The 23,172-nt window shown below is 35.9% G+C and overlaps 2 long non-coding RNA genes across 2 annotated transcripts; one reads left to right on the forward strand and one right to left on the reverse strand.

The window, feature by feature from the left end:
• The first annotated feature begins 287 nt into the window (after positions 1-287).
• LOC309633128 lies at positions 288-21,311 on the forward strand. The gene is made up of 2 exons (XR_014247325.1): positions 288-8,859; positions 15,765-21,311. It is a non-coding gene; the product is annotated as an uncharacterized lncRNA (long non-coding RNA).
• LOC309633129 lies at positions 13,700-17,001 on the reverse strand. The gene is made up of 2 exons (XR_014247326.1): positions 16,954-17,001; positions 13,700-13,944 (listed from the first exon to the last, which is right to left on the reverse strand). It is a non-coding gene; the product is annotated as an uncharacterized lncRNA (long non-coding RNA).
• Positions 21,312-23,172: the final 1,861 nt, after the last annotated feature.

Here is a 23,172-nt window from a genome sequence, read left to right on the forward strand (position 1 = left end):
AAAAATTCCAAGGTTCTAATCATGGCTTGCTCTTTTTGGTTACCAGTCCCCATCAAAGAGCGCACCAAGAGTCACCTCATTAGAACAAAGGACACTACTATCACCCAGTAAATTCCAAGGGATTTAGGAGTTCCATGTCAGGAACAAGGGTCAAAAGCCAAATATTAGAACAATTATAGTTCTAGCTCCTAGTACTCTTCTCACTTAGGAAATTACAAGGCTTTAGGAACTCTGTGCCAAGAACTGGGGGCAGAAGACAATATATAAATTTTCTATTATTTCATAAGCACTTTTTTATTGTAAAAATAGTAGAGTAATAATGATTACTGAATCCACAGCCTTGGCAAGTTTTTTATGCTAAAATCAAAGCCCTGATAGGAAAGGAGTGGGGTTCTAAGACATTGAATGGAGACATATGGGTAGATGTGTTCAGAACATGGGACCCCCGATTCCCCTGAACCCCTTGGCCTGCAAGCATAGCCTACTTTGTTTTGCTGAAGAATAGCAGCCTTTTCTTGCCTGAAGACTGTACCAAAACCTCGACTGAGATGGATGCTTTGGAGGATAGTAATTGTTCTCTTCGAGATCTGACCCCACTCCCTCTCCTTGTCTTCTAGTTCTTTAACAAGTTTCAGCATGGGCCAACTAGGGAAGTACTTCCCTGCTAGAGACAAAAAGGAATTATTTACCAAAGGAACTTCAGGACACGATTAATTGTAGCAAAAGAAATCAGGGGTGGGGGTGGGAGAGAGCACGCCAGGAAGTAGATCTTGATAGCATGGGACTTGGGTAGGGGTTAGGGATGGTGAAAGATAAGCTCCAGCTCCGTAAAGGACAACTGTCCAATAAGGGAGCATTCTCCCATGACTGAAAACTCCCTGGCAAGAACACTTGGAAATGGTCCTAAAATACTGTTGGGATGATTACTGGAGGCTTGCGGGGACAAAAGGCTCATATTAAATTAAGGGCAAACGACAGAATTCCCCTGGCAGAGCTTTGAGGAAGAGATCGAAAGGCTCAGGGAAGTAAACTTGTTAGAATGGCTCTATTGTATAACGGTTGAGAACCCACCAGCAGGCTACATTCTTTGGAAGGGCCAGAAAATGCTCTCATCACTAAGCTTATGAAGAATAAGCTAGTGATGGAGGTACTGGCATGTCTGGCAAGCTCAGTGGTGACTGCACCAGGGTTGATGATAGGCAATATTATTAGAGAACCAGGTTCCCTGCTGTCAGTGGGAATGATATGATTCCAGAATAGCAGAGGTCAAGTGGCAATACTCAACCACTAGGGATCTATGGTGATGGCTAATATGCCAAGATGTTGCTAAAGGAAAAATAGATGGACAGATGACAAGAGCATGGCTTGATATACATAACAAAAAATTATTAGAATTGGATGGCATAAGGCTGATTTCATCAGTGCCCATGGAATACCACTTCCTCATCCAGTTTGAAAACCGAGCCAGTCCTCACACCCACAGAAGGGCCCTACAATGCCACAAGTATATACTGTAGAGATTTCTGCAATTTAATTTGTCATATTTTGCATATAATTCACTTCTAATTTGAAATTAGTCAGCAAGTCCACGATGCACATTCTAGTCTCTTTATACTGGCTAATGATGCCACTCATGTCCGGAATACCCTTTTGCACCTTCTCCGTGTGAGTGCTACCCTGTTTTAAGTCTTCAGTAAAGCCTCTCTCAATGACCTCCACGTCTTGGTAGTCTCCCCTTCCTCTAAACAGCTATCCTGTTCATTTAATATTTACTATATTCAGCCTTGATTGGTTGTTGAAATTTTTATATGTACAGAAAAGTCCTGGGAATTCCCTGGCGATCGAGGGGTTAGGACTTTGTGCTTTCACTGCCGAGAGCGTGGATTCAATCCCTAGTCAGGGAACTAAGATCCCGCCAGCAGCGCGGCGCAACCAAAAAGAAAAAAAGAAAGAAAAGTCAGTTTTTCCAACTTGATTCTTAGACCCTTGCAAACAGGATCAATCTTATATGCCAGCACTTATTACAGTGCTCTCTTGCTTAACAAAATCTTAATTAGAATTTTCCATTTAGCATTTTAATCCCTTTCATTCTTTGAACTAGAAATAGACCTGTTTATCACTGCTTATAAGAATGCAAATATTACTACATCCATACATTTATCTTAGATTCTTAATTGGCAGAATTACTTGAAATCCTGGAGATAAACTTAAATAGGAGTATTTAATATGGAATGATTAACCTGGGTATTCAGGTAGATTAAATTCAGGGTTTTGTGTTTTTGTTTTCAAGCTGGAATTATGTTTTCAACATCAGATGAGTCAAAGGAAATAATAGCCACTGTAGAACAGATACGTGGTCTTACAATTTAGGCCCTTTTGTAACTCTGTCATCTATTACTTCATATTGACTACAAAGCCACAATTGCTATCATGGTATCCTTCCATAAATTATCATGCCAAAATGGGAAATGTGACTGTTTCCTAAATGCTGAAAATTATCAGTGCCTTCGCCCAGAGAGACTTGAAGAAGATGCTGGGATCACTCTATTCAATATCAAAACTTGTTATGCAATTTTAGAAATTAAGATACTGTGGTACTGGTTAAGAGAAAGACCAAAAGATAGATAGAACAGAATAGAAATAATACCTATCTATCTATCTATCTATCTATCTGTCTATCATCTATCTATCTATCTACCTTTATACAAGCACACACAAATATACACATATGCACACATTTATAGCTTATAAAATCTTTATATATGATAAATCTCACAAGAAAAAATTTAAACAGAAAGAAAGATTCAAAGTTAATATGGTGATAGCAAAAAAATAGCTTTGATTTTTTGAGTATTTTTTTTCAAGGTAGTCACATCCCAGCATATAACCACAAACTTTAAAAAGAGACAATTTAGGGCTTCCCTGGTGGCGCAGTGGTTGAGAATCTACCTGCCAATGCAGGGCACACGGGTTCGAGCCCTGGTCTGGGAGGATCCCACATGCCGCGGAGCAACTAGGCCCGTGAGCCACAACTACTGAGCCTGCGCGTCTGGAGCCTGTGCTCCGCAACAAAAGAGGCCGCGACAGTGAGAGGCCCGCGCACCGCGATGAAGAGTGGCCCCCGCTTGCCGCAACTAGAGAAAGTCCTCACACAGAAACGAAAACCCAACACAGCCATAAATAAATAAAATAAATAAACCCAAAGTTTAAAAAAAAAAAAAAAAAGAGACCATTTACAGGACGATATAATCCTTTCAAAGATATACTTATCCTCAGTTTTTGATTAAATCAGATATTCTTCCACTTGACAGGAGCCCTTGGTTCCCCTTTTTGTTAGCATTTGTTGATTACTCTGAGGGCTTCATCCAGTAGCTCTCACTTAACTGTTTTGTGCTGAAATGAAATACTTCATTAAACTATGAAACCCATATTTCTTAATTTTCAATTCAAGCAATGATGCTTTTTGCTTTTAATTTTATCTCCTTTTTTAATCCTAAGGATATTAGAGCAAACACACAAAGATGACAGCGTTTCTACTTTAACATCCATCTGCTTTGAATTCTCAACGTCCTGTACTATAATTATTTCTATAGCAACCAGCTAAGGAAGTGCCTTGACAGCCACAGACTCAAAAGAAAAACATGCTGTGACAGGCTTAGCACTCGGCCATAGGGCTTTGTATCTCCTTGAGTTTCCAGTATTAAACATTACAGCTTCAGAAGCCCTTGTCTTTCTCTCCTCCTTCGTTTCTAGTATCAATAATATTTCTGCTCCTACAGCATCATTGGCAACTTTTTCTAACATGCTGCTTCTTTTTCTTCAGAGCTTTTCATTAGATCGCTTATAAAACTCCCCTCATTCCTGTTTTATGACATGTAGTCTTCTGATAATAAAATGATAAACATTTTGCTTGTTCTGAATGGAAGCTCATAAACACAATCAGGAGAAATGCAATCATCAATAATTCACCTGTTTTCTTTCAGCTTCTTAAGATCTCTTCTAATCTATTTTCCTTAAGGGATAAACTCTTAGGAAAATTGGATCATGTGTCTTTAAAAACATAGAAGTTCAGAGAACATCAAAAAAGTATAAAAAATGAATTCATTCTCCAAAATAACTTCACTTTTATTCCGAAAAAATGCAGAATGGTAAAACAACTATTTCCAAAAGAAAACCTAAACTTGTCTTATTTTAAAACTCCCTTTTATCTTGGAAAATTATCTTCCCTAATTAGGGACCAGCTTTGTTCTTATTTTTATGGTCTAGTCTTTAGTTTATTTGTTGCGAGGAACAAAATAAATCTTTACTGAGAAATGTCTATGTATCAGATACTGTGCTAAGATTTCTACTCAGATTTTCCTCATATAATCAACTAGCAACTATATGGAATACTAATTGTTATGTATATTTTACAGATGGGAAATTGAGGCACAGAAAGATTAAGAAACTTGTTAAAAGTTATATAGCTTAGTCAGTAGCAAATCAAATTTGTTCTGCTCTAATTAGATTCCAGAATCTCTGCTGTTAGCTCTCATGTTACAAACTTTCTCATCATCTTACCATTCTTTTCTTTTTTTAACATCTTTATTGGAGTGTAATTGCTTTACAATGGTTTGTTAGTTTCTGCTGTATAACAAAGTGAATCAGCTATACTTATACACATATCCCCATATCCCCTCTCTTTTGTGTCTCCCTCCCACCCTCCTTATCCTACCCCTCTAGGTGGTCACAAAGCACGGAGCTGATCTCCCTGTGCTATGCGGCTGCTTCCCACTAGCTATCTATTTTCCGTTTGGTAGTGTATATATGTCCATGCCATTCTCTCACTTTGTCCCAGCTTACCCTTCCCCCTCTCCGTATCCACAAGTCCATTCTCTAGTAGGTCTGCATCTTTATTCCCGTCTTGCCACTAGGTTCTTCATGACCTTTTTTTTTTTTTTTTTTTTCAGATTCCATATATATGTGTTAGCATACGGTATTTGTTTTTCTCTTTCTGACTTACTTCACTCTGTAGGACAGTCTCTAGGTCCATCCACCTCACTACAAATAACTCAGTTTCGTTCCTTTTTATGGCTGAGTAATATTCCATTATATATATGTGCCACATCTTCTTTATCCATTCATCTGTCGATGGACACTTAGGTTGCTTCCATGTCCTGGCTATTGTAAATAGAGCTGCAATGAATATTTTGGTACATGACTCTTTTTGAATTATGGTTTTCTCAGGCTATATGCCCCGTAGTGGGATTACTGGGTCATATGGTAGTTCTATTTTTAGTTTTTTAAGGAACATCTATACTGTTCTCCATAGTGGCTGTATCAATTTACATTCTCACCAACAGTGCAGGAGGGTTCCCTTTTCTCCATACCCTCTCCAGCATTTATTGTTTGTAGGTTTTTTTATGATGGCCATTCTAACTGGTGTGAGATGATATCTCATTGTAGTTTTGATTTGCGTTTCTCTAATGATTAATGATGTTGAGCATTCTTTCATGTGTCTGTTGTCAATCTGTATATCTTCTTTGGAGAAATGTCTATTTAGGTCTTCTGCCCATTTTTGGATTGGGTTGTTTGTTTTTTTAATAGTGAGCTGCGTGAGCTGCTTTTACATTTTGGAGATTAATCCTTTGTCAGTTACTTCATTTGCAAATATTTTCTCCCATTCTGAGGGTTGTCTTTTTGTCTTGTTTATGGTTTCCTTTGGTGTGCAAAAGCTTTTAAGTTTCATTAGGTCCCATTTGTTTATTTTTGTTTTTGTTTCCATTTCTCTAGGAGGTGGGTCAAAAAGGATCTTGCTGTGATGTATGTCATAGAGTGTTCTGCCTATGTTTTCCTCTAAGAGTTTGATAGTGTCTGGCCTTGCATTTAGGTCTTTAATCCGTTTTGAGTTTATTTTTGTGTATGGAGTTAGGGAGTGTTCTAGTTTCATTCTTTTACATGTAGCTGTCCAGTTTTCCCAGCACCACTTATTGAAGAAGCTGTCTTTTCTCCACTGTATACTCTTGCCTCCATTCTTAACTATACATCACCATTTTTTCACATCACATCCATGGATACAAAAAAGTAAATGACATTGACACCACCTCTCTTTTATAGATGAGAGAAATGACATAAAGTCACTCCCTCAAAAAACTTCTTTAAGAATGGTAAAAAAAAAAAAAAAAATGTGTGTGTGAGTGTGTGTGTGTGTGTGAAACGAAGTTTTACTCCTCTGGCTTAGTTCATTTTCTCATAACTTTTGAAGTTCATGTAACACTAAACTGTATTCAAATTCAAATTAAAGTTCTATAAGAAAGAGGCTTGCACTTGGATTGCTTGTGGCATAGCTTTTCAGAGCCTGGTCTTTAGAGAATAATTGCCCCCAGTTTAAGTTCAAGTTCTCTCACATACAGACTGGGGGCAAGTTATCTAACCAATGTGAGGCTTCTTGTAAGGTAAGGATAATAATGGTATCTGGTTCACAGACTGTTACAAGAATTATCTCCGGTAATACATGGTACAAAGTTTTTGCGTAATGCTCTACAGTGTGTATGTGTGCAATAAATATTATCTTTTGCCTTTAAAAGATGGGCTGAAGCAAAATTGGAAGGCAGAAAAAAGATGAAAGCTGATTTTGGATGGAAAAGAGGATTTCTCTGTGGAAAATATTCAGATTCTACATATAAGACATATAGGAAATACAGAGTGAAAAATAAATGGGTATGATTGGAAGTAGTTTAATTAATTCTAGCTTTAAAGCTTCACCTAATGCCACTGCTTTATTCTGTAACCTGTAGATTTACTTTGTAATGACTGATTCTGTAAAACTGGATTATGGTTTTTATTTTTGTGAAAGATTCTTTTTGTTTTCCTTACTATTTCTAGTTTTTCTCTAATGTTTTAAATTATAGCTTAAATAAAATAGTTTAATTAAAAGACCTTCATAACTCAATGTTTCATCACACTGGATTTCAGATAAAGTTAGTTACTGGATGTGTGAGTTTTTCCAATCCCATAAAGAAAACAGTAAAAAATAGAATAGCCTTTATACTTGGAACTCTATCAGTAATAAATGACCCGCAAAGTGTCAATAAAAATTAGCTATCCTGATGAGCATTTGCGATTCACATTGTATACTCCATGGTGAGCCAAGATATTTATTTCTTAATAATCTTACTAAGGGCTCTGTCAGGACTCTGGCCAACAACCGGCTTGATGTTTGCATTTAGTGCATGATGTAGTTTTTTCCTTGGTTGACTCTTATGGCCCCACCCTGATGAACCAGTTGTAGCAAGCCTCAGCATTTGTACGTAGAATATATTCTGCCTCTTGCTCACCAAAGCAGCTTTCTGTGTTCCTGACACCTGAGGTAACCGTCCATAATCCAAATACCTTCAAGAGGTACTTTTAGATTGATACTCCCTGTTTTCCCATATGTCTTGTCATATTCTCAGAGAAGTAATGTCATCCTAGCATCAACTGTGTATCATGTGAAATAGCACAGAATATTTCCTGGAATATTTCTTAATTGTGTTGCTCCTCTACCCAAAATTGTGCTGAGATATTAGCCAATGACCACAGTGTTAGGGGAAGAATATCTACTGATGACTCATCAAAAGTTTCCAAATCTCCTCTCATTTGAAAGTGACGAACTCATGGTAGACTGGTTGATTTTTTTCTTTCCCAAATTTATTTCCTTAAGAAGAAATGCAAGGTTTCCTAAACTTTTTTTCTTAAAAATCATTCCTATATTTTAAGCCCAGAATCTGTAGAAAGTTTAAGGTTTTTTGGAGGGCGGGGGTGGGAAAGTCATCATCTTGATAATATTTTTTAAAAATCTAAGATGGGTAGTTTGAGAATGATGAAAATCAAATAATTTATCTTTTGCTCTTCAACAATTAGCAAGGTCTTTAAGTTGGAATTTTTAATACTTCTCCCAAATTATATCATTCATGTCATTGATGGAAGCAGAATACTTTACATCATAAAATTTTCTAAATTTCTAGAAAGATGAATAAAACAAGAATTCCAATCAATAGTATCATCAATTATTTAAATATATCACACATACAGAGTGGCAGAGTATTTTGAAGTTTATTTAATTGGATTATTCTTCAACACATGAGATCAAAGTAAACCATGATATCTATGTATTTGACTTAGTTCATGCTTTGGTAGTTTTCTAGTTGGTTTGTTTTGAAGATGGAATAATGGTATTTTGTATTACATTTCCTGTAATCAATGAAACTTATTCTCGGCAATTTTATAGGGATTATAAGTTATTTGAAATCAAAAATACGAATAAAGTTGTCTGGAGAGTCAACTTATTTATTTTCTAAAGAACTCTAAGAAAATTGGAACCTAAGTATTTCAATGATTTCAGGGAATAGAAGGAAAGACATAATGAAAGAAGATTTCAACATAAAAACTGAAAGGTAAGAGGTAATTCAAGGACAAAAGAACTTCAGAGACTAAGTCAAAGAAAATCATGAAAAACAGTAGAGTTGAAGAGCAATCAACCCAGAGAAAAGGTTTTGAGTGGACAAAAACTAGGCATGCATGATGCCTTTGCATTGCATTCCTTTCATTATAAAGACAATGAATTAGTCAAACCATCTCATTATTTCATCACCTAGCTTTGTCTCAAGTGTCAAGCATGAAAAATTACTGAGAAGAACAAAAGTTTCAAAAAGAAAGAAAACTTTGAACAGTATGAACACACCGTGAGTGCTAACTCCCGAAGAACTGGTTTTTCAAGAATCGTACAGGAAATTAAATAATGATGTAGTAGTTAGAAACATGGGTGTCCTTTTGAGGTTCCCACACCCTCCTAAAGAGGGGAAACAAAGTGGATGCCTGTGGTTCTATCAGTATTAAATGGTAAGTGTATGTGTAGGTTTGTAGTCACTATAAACCTCACATTCTGGTCTTATGTTTTGATTTTACTGCCAAGCAATAATTTTCTTTCTATAATTTATGTCAATCTGTAATTTAGAACTTTAGATAATTTTATGCCTCCAAATGTCTAAGTTAAAGGGGGCACCATGGTCTGCACTCAAAGAAAGTATAAGGTCTAGATTCCTCACTCTCCTATTTACTAATTACTCACTTGAACTAAATCTCAACTTCAGTGCATTTCAGTTTTGAAATATGTACAATGATAATATCACCTGCCCGACCTTTCCCACAATATAATTGTGAGGATGGAATAAATACATGTGACAAAAGTTTTGTAAGCCCTAAAGGGTAAAACCAATAGAAAGTTTCACCCCTCATGAATATAGCAGATAGGATTTCACTTCTATCTCTCTTATTTTAAAGACTTTGTAGTTACATATTTGCGAAGAAAACACTAGGCACTTTTTAATGTCCCTGACTGCACGGTGGTTTTGTCAAGAATCAGGCAGTCAGAAGATAAAGTTCCAGATGATCAATCATATACTTTGTTCAAACAGTAACATGATTATTGGCAGGAAGACAACTTTATCATCTATACTCAAAAATAAGCAAACATTATATATATAAGTATATAATGTATACATAATATAAAGTATACATATTTATAAGTATTTTAAATATTCCACTCAAACCAACAAAGTGGTCTGAACCACTCTATCTGAGATGTCTCATAAATATAGTGAATTATTAATGTTTTTGGTCTTAGTAAGTACAGTCCTAATGTATTTTTCTAAATAAAATGGCCTTAAATTGACAAATGACCATGAGTAAACGTACCTTTCTGAATCAATATTTGCCTTATTATTCTTGGGAAAATCTACGCAATGTTGTTCAGCAAAGTGCCAATGAAGCTTCTATGCAGGAATCAGAGTAAGATGAATATAACGTGATGACTGTGGTCTCCTTTGAGTCAGATTCTATAGCAGAGTCCACTATCCTAGTGTGTTTAAACTTTTCCAAATGAAATGCTGTCCATTATCACCTGGCCAAAAATATTGAGAAAATTTAAGTTACTGCTATTCAGGAACTTGACGTTGAGTAAATGTTACACACACAGGCAGACACACACACACACACATTTGTGTTACAGCAGAACAGAACCAATTCAGTTTTATAACTTAAATGATAAAGCATTGCTACAGGAGGTAAAGCGTTTCTACTGGGGCTGCAACACCCCTCTCCACGCTCCTTGGTTTCCATTTGCTCTTTTGAGGAAAGTTCAAGCTTGTCTCAGGAATCTCAAATATGTGCCTGAGTGTGTCCTACAGGGTGGAATCTGTTGAGTTTCAGTCTTAAACCACTAGGAATCAACTAGTTAACCATAAATAAACAATTGCATCATTACCTTCCCACCTGCTCACCCAGGCACAATGCCCTGTAAAGCTTTTTGTTTCAGAGTTCAGAATCGTGGGTAGATAAAGCCTGTTGATTGGTTGGAGATGTACTTTATATCAGCAGTAGCTAGAGCATTAAAGAAACAAAGAGTCTTAATTCAGGTTTACCATGATGGATTGAATTGCCTCCTTACTCAGTTTCAAATAACTCTGCACTGGTCCCACCTAAAGGATTTATTTACTCGGGAACTTATCCAAGTCAGGCATGTATTAACAGTGCTTCTTTTATCCTTCCTTCTCTCAGTTAGTTTCACCCTTAAAATGTTCCTCTCCACTCTCCTCTACCTCCCAGTCCTGTTTTTAAAAATTATACCCAAATATTATTTTTTTCCTTACAATGATATCCTTCTAAATCCCATTCTGGTCACTCCAAATTTTGTTAGTTAATAATGTGCCCACAATGGGTTATTAAACAAGAAAGCCATTCTTCATTACTGTCATCATATCATTAATTAACTGTAAAGAATTTCATTTTAAAATGAAGAAAGGGAGAAAAAAGAATGTTATAATGCAGAAACTAGAATTGATTTCAGAGATATAAATTTTCCATATCTGTTGCTCAGTCACAGGACCTGTGTTGTATTATGTAACAGCCAGTATTGGCTCACCTTTATTCTGTCCAAGTACTGCTAGTAGATTTCCTTTGAGCTTAAAAGAATATTATTGGCTTCCCAGTCATGGAAAGTAAACCAGATTGTTCTATTTGATTCCTTATTATTAAAGAATTCCTCAGACAAATGATCTCATTCTAATATAGAGATATCTCGTCATTCATTATTCATTTAACAAGTACTAAGTGCCTACTATGTTTCAGGCACTGTGCTAGGGAATGGAACTAATAAGAAATAAATCAAAGAACTTATAGTCTGTTGGGGGAAATAGATATCAAACACATAACTACATAGAAAACTACACAAGAAACTATATATTCACATCAAATTCATTGAAAAGGAGTTCAGTTCCTCTAAAGTCATAATTAGACTTCTCTAATTTTTTCCTTCTAATTCTGAAAGGGAATGTGTGAATAACAATTAATCCAAACACCTACTATATTTTGAGCTCTGCTCTATGTGGTAGGAATGTCATTTGTAGTCCTAAACAAACTGACCTGAGTTCAAATATTGTCACTTAATTCACTTTTCCTTTAGGAGAAAAAAATATCTGAAATTCTGTGAACCTCACCTCATTTTAATCAACAGAAAAATGGAGATGGTAGCAATTTCTAACAGGATCTTTTTAAGGTTTAAATTAAAGAAGCATTAAAAACTCAGTGGGTGCTCTAAAGAAGTTTCTAAGACTATGGAACTATTAAGTACTAGTATAAACAAGAATTTGATTACTCAAAGGAATGAACTGGAAAGTTCAGGAGTACATACTGTAGGTTGCAGCTGCACTTTAAAGAATGCAAAGATTTATGGGGAAAAAAAGGGAGTGTCTTTACTGGGAACAGGATGAGCAAATGTGCACAAGTGAGAACAGAGATTATTTGGGAAATGGTAGAGAAATTGGTCTTGTTTGGTTGAGGGTACATGTGAAGCTGAGGACATAGAATGGGAGAGGAAGGGGCAAGCCTTCAGGGTTTAGCTCTTGACTGCAGAGGAGAAGGTAAAAAACAAAATAAAATAAAGCAAACAAAAATAATATTTAACCATTGCATTATCTTCCCATTGTTAGGTATTTTTAGAGATTAAAGCAAGAGATGAAACTCTTACATTTTTACTTTAAAAAACATGTTCTGCATTTTTCTCGAGAAATGATATTGAGGGAAAGAGTTTCTCCCTGAGCCTGTGAAATAAGATTTCATTTGAAGGACAGGTACAGAACCAGGGCAACAACAGGCTCTTAATGAATATGGCAGTTGCTTAAACTGGTCAATTAGAAATATGAATTATTGTATTATTTCACTTCACATATTTTTACATGTATTATCAGAATTGATGGAATACATATATCAGAATATATATTATATATATATACACACATACACACATCTATTTTCTTCCACAGAGTTCTACCTGAAATCATCATTTTCCTTTATAATAGTGCAATTATAATCTATGAATGTATATGAAAGTAGATCATTACCTTCAGGCATCAAAAAAGCAACATGAAAATATCAACCATTAGGAGAAAAAGAAGATTAAAAATGAGAGATGTTGGTTAATGTTCTCAATAATATATATAAAAAAAGAAAAGCAAGGTGCCAATCTTTATAAAAATATTGCTTTCTTTTTTAATAAAATAAATGTTTTTGATTTAGACTTTTTCTTTTAAAGGAAATTTAAATGTTATGTTGCACACCAATCTTCCAAGGCTTTGGGCAGTTGCTTTCTATTCTCCAGAACCTGAATCAAACATTCTCCTGGAGCTATCAATGACATATATATTATTTAGAGTTATAACTAAAAAATGATTTGAATTAGTACCTTTGGGAAATTCACCCTTGACTTAGTGTGTATTCTAAGAACTGATTTGAACCTAAATCTCACATTACACATGAAAAGTTGTGCTTTTCCTAAGTGCAAAATGGTGGACATTCCTAAGTACTCTATGTCTCTATCTTTAGAATGAATCTTCTAGAATTTGGGGTAGACTGTAAACCTTAATTGGATACTTCTTGTCCTCCTGACTACAAATGGACCTCTAAGCTAAGCAGTAAACTGGCAGCGATTGCGGGTCTTACAAACCAGTCATGAAATTCCCAACAAAAAACATGTTTTTAATAAGCTCTCATTATCTCAAATTTGCTACCTTTGAGGGCTATCCAGTTGAATGTACATCTTATGAAAAGTCATGAAAATTCAATTCTACTCTTCATCTTATTTCTGTCTATACCTAAATGACAATGCACATCTTATTCAAAGTCAGTCAATCTCTAGCCCAAAGGCTATTTTATGTTACATTGGAATGAGCTGAGCCAAGAAAGTACATGGCAGTCAACCATGATAAAATGAGAGAATTAATAACGGGACTTTGCAAATAGTGATGTACTGTATAAACTAAAGGCTTGTGATCAGAGTAGCAAAAATGAAAGAACAACAAAAAGATCATGTTGGTGGTTGTACATTGATATGGACTATATTTTCCCCACCTTCACAATATTTCACTACGATAAAGAATAAATGAAATGAGGTTCTATGACAATTGTAAAAAGAAAATAGGCCTTATCTGTTCATGGCAAGTGGTTACAAATTTATAACACATTTGCAAAAACATCAAATGCATAAATAATTAAACCGATTAACTTTGATGCTACTTATAGGGAAAGTAGGATTTGATTGTTTTTTCACATTAAGTCAGTACCAAAGGGAGAATTTATTCTTTGCCTGTTGTTCATGATGGAAGCAATGTACAAAAATTTTCCTTACTTTAAAAAATTTTTTTATTTATTTATTTTTGGCTGTGCTGGGTCTTCGTTTCTGCGCGAGGGCTTTCTCCAGTTGCGGCGAGGGGGGGCCACTCTTCATCGCGGTGCGCGGGCCTCTCACTATCGCGGCCTCTCTTGTTGCGGAGCACAGGCTCCAGACGCGCAGGCTCAGTAGTTGTGGCTCACGGGCCCAGTTGCTCCGCAGCATGTGGGATCTTCCCAGACCAGGGCTCGAACCCGCGTCCCCTGCATTGGCAGGCAGATTCTCAACCACTGCGCCACCAGGGAAGCCCTCCTTACTTTTAAAATTTCCTATTATCCGTAAATCACTATATAGACTGTAGAAGACTTTTTTCCAGCTATACCAAGGGGAAAATAAAGGCAATGCATTGTAGGCTGAAAGTTAAGGATTTTAAACCTTTCCAGGCAATAAAAGTGGAGATACTAAGGAAGACAGTGGATTCCCTCCCTATGTTGCGGACATTTGTTGCTTGTTCTGAGAAACATTCTTATTGATGTTAAGAATAACCCTACCTTCTTTTGGGCAAAACCAACCAACCATTTCTGGTAAAGTCCTCCAGTCATAGTACATCAGCTCTCTGTCCCCAGTGCATGGTTTAAGGTGTAAGGTATCGGCCAAGCTAGGCCAATTGGAACCTTCCAGGATTTTTTTTTTTTCCCTGACAGGGGAAGAAGCAGTGCTTCTCTGATAGAGAAGTGATGAGAAGTGTGAAGGACAAGAATTTTGTCTGTTTAGTTTCCCACCATTAGGAGAAAAACTAGTCTGATTAATGCAGAGATAAGAGAAAGAAACAGAAACTTCAAACAACATGCAAATTCCTAGGTCTAAGAGTCTGAGGGCTAGATCTGTACTTGAGTTACAAAAGAGACCTCTAGTACTGTTCTCGTCTATTTCCCCCTTTCTGACTGAGCTTGTTGGAGTTCAGTTTCTGCACTAGCAATCCTGACTAATCCAGGGAACTTACATTTAACAGCACAAATCAACAATACCACAGATACTATTTACATTAAGAAGAGGTTAATTTACTTGTAAAATGATGACAAGCTAGTTGAAAAGCTTCCCTTACTTCTAACGCCATCTTCCCCTGGTGAGTTGCTGAGGCTCCCACAATGCTTAACTTGCCAAAATCTTCTCTCTGTGTCTTGAATCTAGTCCTCTACCCTCCTCCCTAGTAAAGCCTACTTGCCATTACCTAGCCCACTGCAAAAGCTCAGTATTAGTAATTCCTTAATACCATCTGACCTGTTCTGGCCCTTTACATAGACTTTGAACAGTCTGGCCTTTTGCCCCTCTACTGTTGAGAGCTACTACAGTTAGCTTTAGTTGATTTGTTTGTTTGTTTGTTTTTTTAATTAATTTTTATTGGAGTAGATTTGTCTTCTGATCCTCCTCTGTGTGCTCCTGCTTCCATTGGCCAATGTGGGATAAGCTATTCTTCCTGAATTTGACTTTCACTTTTGGACACAATGCCAATCCTGGCTTTTTCAAGGTTCTCTTTTCTCACAACCCTTTCTGATCCATATTACGGAGGGATAGATGGGATTTCTTCACAGTATGTCCACAAGGGGCAGAGAATTGAATTTAGATGCTTTCAGAGGTTAAATTTTTACTGCCTTATGTTATCAACTTACTCTAGTTCTTTTTTTTTTTTCTTTTAATCAAAGATATTGGCTATGCTTATAAGAGAATGACCTAAACTATCAGACAATCTTCCATTTATGATCTGTTGGCTGCAATTACCTCATAAGGCAAAAGTGCAATTTCAAAGCCTGCACTATAATGAGTAGATTATTTAAAAAGTCCATAGAGACAAAAAGTGTAAGTTTTTTTTTTTGGAGTGGATTCTCTGACATAATACAACTTGTGTCATTAAAATGTAAGTTCTGTGAGGGTGGTAGATTTTTTTCTTGTTTTTCACCAAGTCCCCAGTGCTTGGAAGAGGACCTAGTACATGTGATTGCTAACATTTGTTGGAGAGCTCACACATAGTGACTGTAGAGCTGAATTATTTTGCTAAATAATTGAATAAATGTTTGCTTTTCAGTGTGTGTGCCCCTACAACTTGCACAGCCCTGTGGACAATTTGAGAACGAATAAGAATGCATCCTGCAGAAACTTGATCTAGTAGGGGAGAGTGACAACATAAAAATAGGTACACTAAACATTCAAGTGAAATGATTCTGTATTCAAGATCCAACCAATGTGCTGTTTGCTTTTCTGAGAAGCAACACTCCTTTCTGTAGAGATTTGAAGTTACGCTATAGAGGATTGGCTTTTGAGCTGTGTCTTAAAATATGAATAGAATTTCCACAGAGAGAAGCTCAAAGGCAGAGAATGCCTTGACCTAGAAATCAGTCTTAAAGTTTTTTCTGAGCCTTCATGAAACCAGCAGAAATAAAGAATAGTATGTTTCAGTAGCTGAAATAACTTTACTGTAATTTGTTAAGCACTGCAGCTTCTTCAAGACACAAGTATTTAAGCACTTCCGAGTGCCCTCCCATGGAAAAAAATGTGGCTTTTCTACCATTTTTCCTTAAAGTGAAATGAGTAACTTGAAAAAAGTTTCTTCTGTTTTTATTTTTAAGAGTTATGTTTCAGTTTGAAGCATGTGTCACGTTAAACTCGAACTGCCTAGTAAAGAAAGATACAGGTAATTCAAGGAAAGGAATGGCATTTTCTTTTCCTTTCTTAAGTTTCGGCAGGATCATGCAATTCCCGGCAAATCTCCCTCCCCCTCTTCCTCACCCTGTGGAAAATTTTAAAGTCATGATTCACCAAACCACAGTTAGACATTCTCAACTTCTCTGACTCCTTCTGCAAAACAGGTTTGTTCACAAAATGGATTCTTCATTAATTCTTCTCAGCAAATCTCTTGTATGGTAGTGACATTCGCGATACAATAGCTCTCTTCAATGTGGTACTAGTTTTCACAAAACCCCATCTATAGAGTTTTTTAAAATACCTTATAGTGATAGTAAACTTAGTACACTCAAGCTACATAGAAATGTAACTTAGATGTTTTCGTTTAAAGGAACTTTAGGAGACACTGCGTTTTAAGAAGTCCAAGAGTCAGTTCTTCTGATCTGCATTTCATTTCCATATTGCAAATATCAAATGCTACAAAGAATATTTGTCTAACCCATCATTTCTAATCCCAGTGAGTTTTTGTGCTCTCTCTTTACTCAACTAAGCCTTTATTCTCTTTACACTTAGAGCAGTTTGAGCAAATTTACCTGTGTCCACGGTAAATATGCCTCAGCTCCAGGCATCTGACTTCTTGTTCACCCAGATGGAAATTAAACTGAAATGTGCACATTGCAAGCACCTGCCACAGCCTCTTAAAAATGCAAAACCTTAACCAGGCAACAGGATATAGTTTCAAATGGAAAGAAGAGCTGCCTAAGGATCTTTAATTCTCTGGATTGCTCACTATAAACCCATTAGCTGAATTTAAATTTCTTGGGGTTCTTCTGAACCTGGCTATCACGCATGGAATTTAGAATTGTTTCTTTTTCACATTTTGCTTATTTTTAGTCTCTCCAAAAGACTCCTGGTTATGTAGCAGATTTAGGGAAAATGTTAGAATTTGCATGTTTGGCTTTGAGCTTAAAGATGATCTTGGTTATAAAAAGTGTGCAGCTTTTCCTCTCTTTTTTATCTTATATTTTGATACTTATTTTATGGCAATTTCACAACCTTTCATAGTAGGGATGTATAAAAACTATAAAATATCTTTTATAAAATTAAAATATCTTTTAATATAAAAATTAAAAGAATGATTTTTATATACCAGCTAGCTACACAGGAGTCACATCCAATATTTTTGTACAATTATGGCATTGAAAGACATTTTGAATCCTTCAGTTATTAAAATTGGTCTTAAATCCCCTGCCACTGTTATGCATGTTGAAAAAATGTGGTATGTTGTGGCAAAACTCTACTGTTAAACTACGATAACATCTGTCTTGCAATAGCAAAGTGAAAGAGGAAAGTAAAATTGCTTTAGGACCTTGTCGAAATCAGATAACCATATACTCTAGACAAAATGGCTTTTAAATTCTTCATAATAATCAATACTTCAGGACACTAAGAGACAACAGTCAAAGGCTATTCTAATGTCCACCACTTCCTTATCCAAAACAGTGCAAAGAAAATTTTTTACTCTCCACTGGTGAGATAAATTTCCTTTCCAAGTGCAAGCAGTTCAGGACCTGCACTTTCTGCGGGGTGCACACCAAGGGATTTGTTGGTACTCTTTAGCCACAGTTCTGCAGGGATGACAGGGCAACCCGTGGGGGGAGGCATTGGGACCCAGCCACTGCCTCTCCTACAACCACGGGAACATCTAGTCCCAGTTCTGCTACATCATCGAGACCAGGTCAATGGAGAGGAATAAAGAGGAGGAAAGATGGAATACCTCTTGAACAAAGAGAGATTTCGCACACAAATCCATCGTACATTACATCTTCTCTCCATTATAATATATGTGTAAATTATCTCTGGAAGCTGGGCTTACAGATTTAGTGGGAGCTATAAAAAAACAAAACAGTAATCAACACTCAAAATTGGCTAATTCATTTAATTCTCTACGAGGAAAAACTATTAATTATATGGGGACTGTTAGTGGGCCATCTAACCAAGGGTGTCCTTAGAGAAATAATAAATCTGCAATAGTTTGCTAGGACTGCTGTGACAAAGTACTAAATAGACTGGGTGGTTTAAACAACAGCTATTTCATTTCTCACATTTCTGGAGACTAGAAGCCCGAGACCAAGGTGTTGGCAGGGATGGTTCCTTCTAAGGGCCATCAGGGAAGAACTTGTTCCGGGCTGCTTTCCTTGGCTTGTAGATGGCTGCATTCTTTTTTTTTTGTATTCATATTTTCTTCCCTTTGAACATCGGTGAGGTTTCTTGCCACTGATTTTCCATCTCTGCCCCTCCTAATTACTACATTTGTCCCACCCGAGGACTAGGTGTTCTCTTTCCTCCCATGAACTCTTCAACTAGAAAGGACGATGTGAAAAGACCCTCAGTGGAAGGGTTACCCCTCATCCCTAAGGGTAGTAATTCTTTTGCTGTTCTGCTTCTTCTGTCCTCCCAAATCTTGTGGAAGCTTATTACAATAGCTACCCTGTTTTTGGTTTTGGTTTTGTTTTTAATCTTCAACTCTCTTTCTTTAATAATTAATCTTCAACTCTCTTTAATTTCTTTAATTTAATAATTTACTATTCCACTTAAAAATACATTCAGATTATTTTCCACTCCTACCTCACAATGAGTACGTGGTTCCTCCCCATTTTCCCACCATTTTATGAAAGTGTGAGGTCTAAGAGTTGCCTATACTTCACATTCTCAGCTTCTATGCTCTTTTCAGACCACTTTCTCTCTACTCTGCTTCTGAAACTCTTATCCTTAAGGCCATCATCTCTCTTAATTACCAAATTTAAGGCCCATTTTTAATCCTCCTTCGAAATGACCATTCTGTAGCCTTGGCAATATTACTCACGTCTTCCTTCCTGATAATTTCTCCTCTTGCTGTTGTTTCTTCCGGATTACTTTCTCTTCATTTGCTTCTTGCTACTCTGACATATCCTCTTCTGTATTTATTTTATTTTGATAGTTATTGGCAAATTGCTCTCCAAACAAATAAGCACCAGCAATGTATGAGGGTACCCCTTTTCAAATAGTCTCGCCAGTTAAGATGTTATAGAAAGTTTTAAACCATCTTCAGTCTAATGGATATGTATAGATAGATAGATATTCATCGTTTTTTTAAACAGAATTTCCTTCACTACTGTGCATTTGAACAACTTTTCCTGTTTGGCCATTTGGATTTGCTTCTCTGAATATTCATATTTTCCCTTTATTTTTGTTGTTTTTCAGGTTGCTTGTCTTTTTTCCTCAACAACTTATAAGAGCTCCTGGTATAATATAGATATCAGTCTTTTGTTAATACATGAAAACAAAATTTGAACTTTTAGTGAGAACCTACTGATTTTGTTTATATTTTTCCACATGTGCATTTTTATGTGTGTGTCTTAAAAATCTCTCTCTGTTAATCATATTAGATTTCCATGCATAGATAACAGTTTGCCAACCCAAAGATTATGTATGTTATTTATATATTTACTTCCATTTAAATCTTAGACCCCTCTGGACATTATTTTTTAATATGGTATGAAATGGGGATCCAGTTTTTCTAATTGTTCCCATTTGAAGAATTGTTTTAAATTACTTGTTTAATCTATTGAGTTCAAACAGAAGTTGAAAATAACATCATTACTCAATTTAAGGATGTGACTCTATTGTTATATAGTCAACTGAGTTTTTTTTTTAATTAACAGAATTTAGTTTTTAGTGCAGTTTAAGGTTTACTGAAAAATTGAGCAGAAAGTAGAGAGAGTTCCCATAAAATCCCTCTTCCCCTGGCCTCAGTTTCCTCTATTATTAATATCTTGCATTGGTGTGGTACATTTATTATAACTGGTGAACCACTATTGATACATTATTATTAACTAATGCCAGAGTTTACATTAGGGCTCACTCTTCATGCTGTACAGTTCTATGGATTTTGCCAAATGCAAAATACCTTGTATATAACATTATGATAGGACAGAAAAATTTCCCTGCCCTAAAAATCCCCTGCACTCCACCTACTCATTCTCTTACCCTTCCCCCAAACTCCTGGCAACCACTGATGTTTTTGCACTCTCTAGAGTTTGCCTTTACAGAATGTCATATAGTTGAAATCATACGGTATACTGCCTTTTCATACTGCCTTATTTAATTTAGCAATACACATTTTAGATTCCTCCATGTCATTTCCTGGTTTGAGAACACATCTCTTTTTATTGTTGAGTAAAATTCTATTGTATGGTTGTATAATGGTCAGTTTATCCACTCAGCTCTTAAAGGATATCTTCGTTGCTATCAATTTTTGGCAATTATGAATAAAGCTGCTACAATCATTTGTGTGCATATTTTTGTGGTAAAATAATTTTCTCAACTCATTAGAGTAAGTATCTAGGAGTGCGATCGCTGAATTGTATCCTAAGACTTTGTTTAATTTTGTAAGAAACTGTCAGGCTATCTTCCAAAGGGCAGTGCCATTTTGTATTCCTACCAGCAGTGAATAAGTGTTTCTGCCAATTGGATTTTTGAATAAATATCTATTACTCAAACTAATATCGTCATGCAATGAGTTTATATATTTTTTCTTTTCCATTAGACAGTTTTGCTGCAAGTGGGTTGACATATTGAATAAAAGAAAAATCATTATGATAGCACAAATTACTAAAGGTTATAGAAGAATTTGTGTACAAAATGTTTGGTAATTAAGCTGGCATTAGGAAACCCAAAATTTCACAACTTTGGATTTAAATAGCTCCTTTGCTCTCCTTGAACCTAGAAGGCAGACTTTGACCTCTTGACCTTAACACAAATCTTAATTTTTCTCCCCCCAGATTTCTAGAAAATTTATTGGGGTAAAATTAGTTACAATAGCCAATGTGACCATCTTATTCTCTTTTGTTAGGCTAATATTGAGAGGAATGGGGATACCATATTCAAGGATTAAAAAAGACTTGTGAAACATTAAGTTACTAATCCTAGCATGATCCTGCTGGTAGGAGTGTAAGAATTGACCCACCAAATTATTCACTCATTTTCCTAAGTCACACAGTAATAGATACTAAGCCACCATTGAATTTGAGTTTCTGTTTTATCTACGATTTCTCACCCAGAAAAGAAAATGTAGAGAGGCAGAGATATAAGATCTTAGTACAAGTATGTTAGCTCCTTTTGTTTGGTAGCTATTGGAATTACAACATGAGGATAGGAGAAATATAATATTTCTTTAAGTTATAAATTAGATTAACTTTTACCTCAAAATTTACACCCTGAGACTAGCAGTAAATTTAATATCAGTGCATGTTTAGCACTTTCTCTCTTATCCTTGGGTCACACCAGAATGCAAGGTTTTGGGAAATCTAGTGAAATGAGAATGGGCACCACATTGTTCTTCATTCCAATTATCTCAATTGCTGATGACCAGGTCAATAGTGGGGACCTGCAGTAAGGCCACGAGACCATGGCAATTGGTGCTGACTTCTTTCATGTCCTATGCAGTCAGCCCCTGAAAGTCATGCCTTTCGGTGACTACGCTAACATGGAGGCATCTGAGCAGATTCAAGCACACTATATGGTCTAGATGACCCAAAGCTCTCGTGTTCCTCCCAGGACTGAGAATTGCAACCACCTCTTTAGGTCAGACCAATTACTTTGTGCATGTGGTGGTGTGTGTGTGTGTGTGTGTGTGTGTGTGTGTATCAGTAAATTTATTTCAATTTAAAATATTTTTTAAAAAACTAAAATAGATAAGTTTTGCCTGTTTGTGAACATTGTGTAAAGAACTTGAATATATAAATAATTCCTACAAATCAGTGAGAAATAGACAGATGACCCATTAGAAAAATGGACCAAAAACTTGAACTGGAGTCTAAGAAAGAACATATCCAATGTTCAACATATATGTTACAGGGTGTTCAACCTCATTAGTCACTGAAGAAAAGCAAATTAAAACTCCAAGTTAATACCACTCATAACACCAGAATTGTTACAATGAAAAAAGCAATAGCAAATATTGACAAGGATAAGGAAAGACTGGATTTTTCATTTACTGCTGTTTGGGAGTGTAACTTCCACAGCTTTGGAGAACTGTGTGGCAGTATTGACTAAAGTAGAATGTATGCAAACCCCATGACCTAATAAAAGTACCAGAAGATATGTATAAGAATGTTTGTAGTAGCACAGTTTGTAGTAGCCAGAAATTAGAAACGTTCCAATATTTGACTAGAGAAAAATGGATAAATAAATTGTGATATATTTTTACAAAGGAATGCCATACAGCAAGGAGAATAGTGAAAAGACAATAATACATACAATAATAATGTACACAATAATATTGATGAATCTCATAAATATAAGTTTGACTAAAAATGTCAGACGCAATGTCGGATTCCATTATCACATACAATTTTGAAATTTTTAAACATATGGAAAGTTACAGAGAAGGCTATAAAAACACCTTTGTATCTAACACTCGAGTTTAACAAATGTTACTTTCTTCAGAATGCTTTTTTAAAAAGAAATAAAAAGATATAAGTATGGTGAAAAATGCATACCCTATGTCACTTACGTTTCTTTCTCCTCAGGGTTAACCTTTATCTGGATTAGTAAGTATCCTTCTCAATCATGCTGTTATAATTTTATTTCATATGTAAACATTTCTACAACATATACTTTTGTTTTGATGTTTAAAAATTTTTCTTAAGTGATATCATACTTATCCTTTGCCACTGCTCTTTTTGGACAACATTAGGTTTTTAGGATGTATTCATGTCTTCATCTCTCTCTCTCTCTCTCTCTCTCTCTATATATATATATATATAATT

This window comes from Balaenoptera borealis (genome assembly GCF_965194805.1).
Source record: "Balaenoptera borealis genome assembly, chromosome: 8".
Taxonomy (NCBI): domain Eukaryota; kingdom Metazoa; phylum Chordata; class Mammalia; order Artiodactyla; family Balaenopteridae; genus Balaenoptera; species Balaenoptera borealis.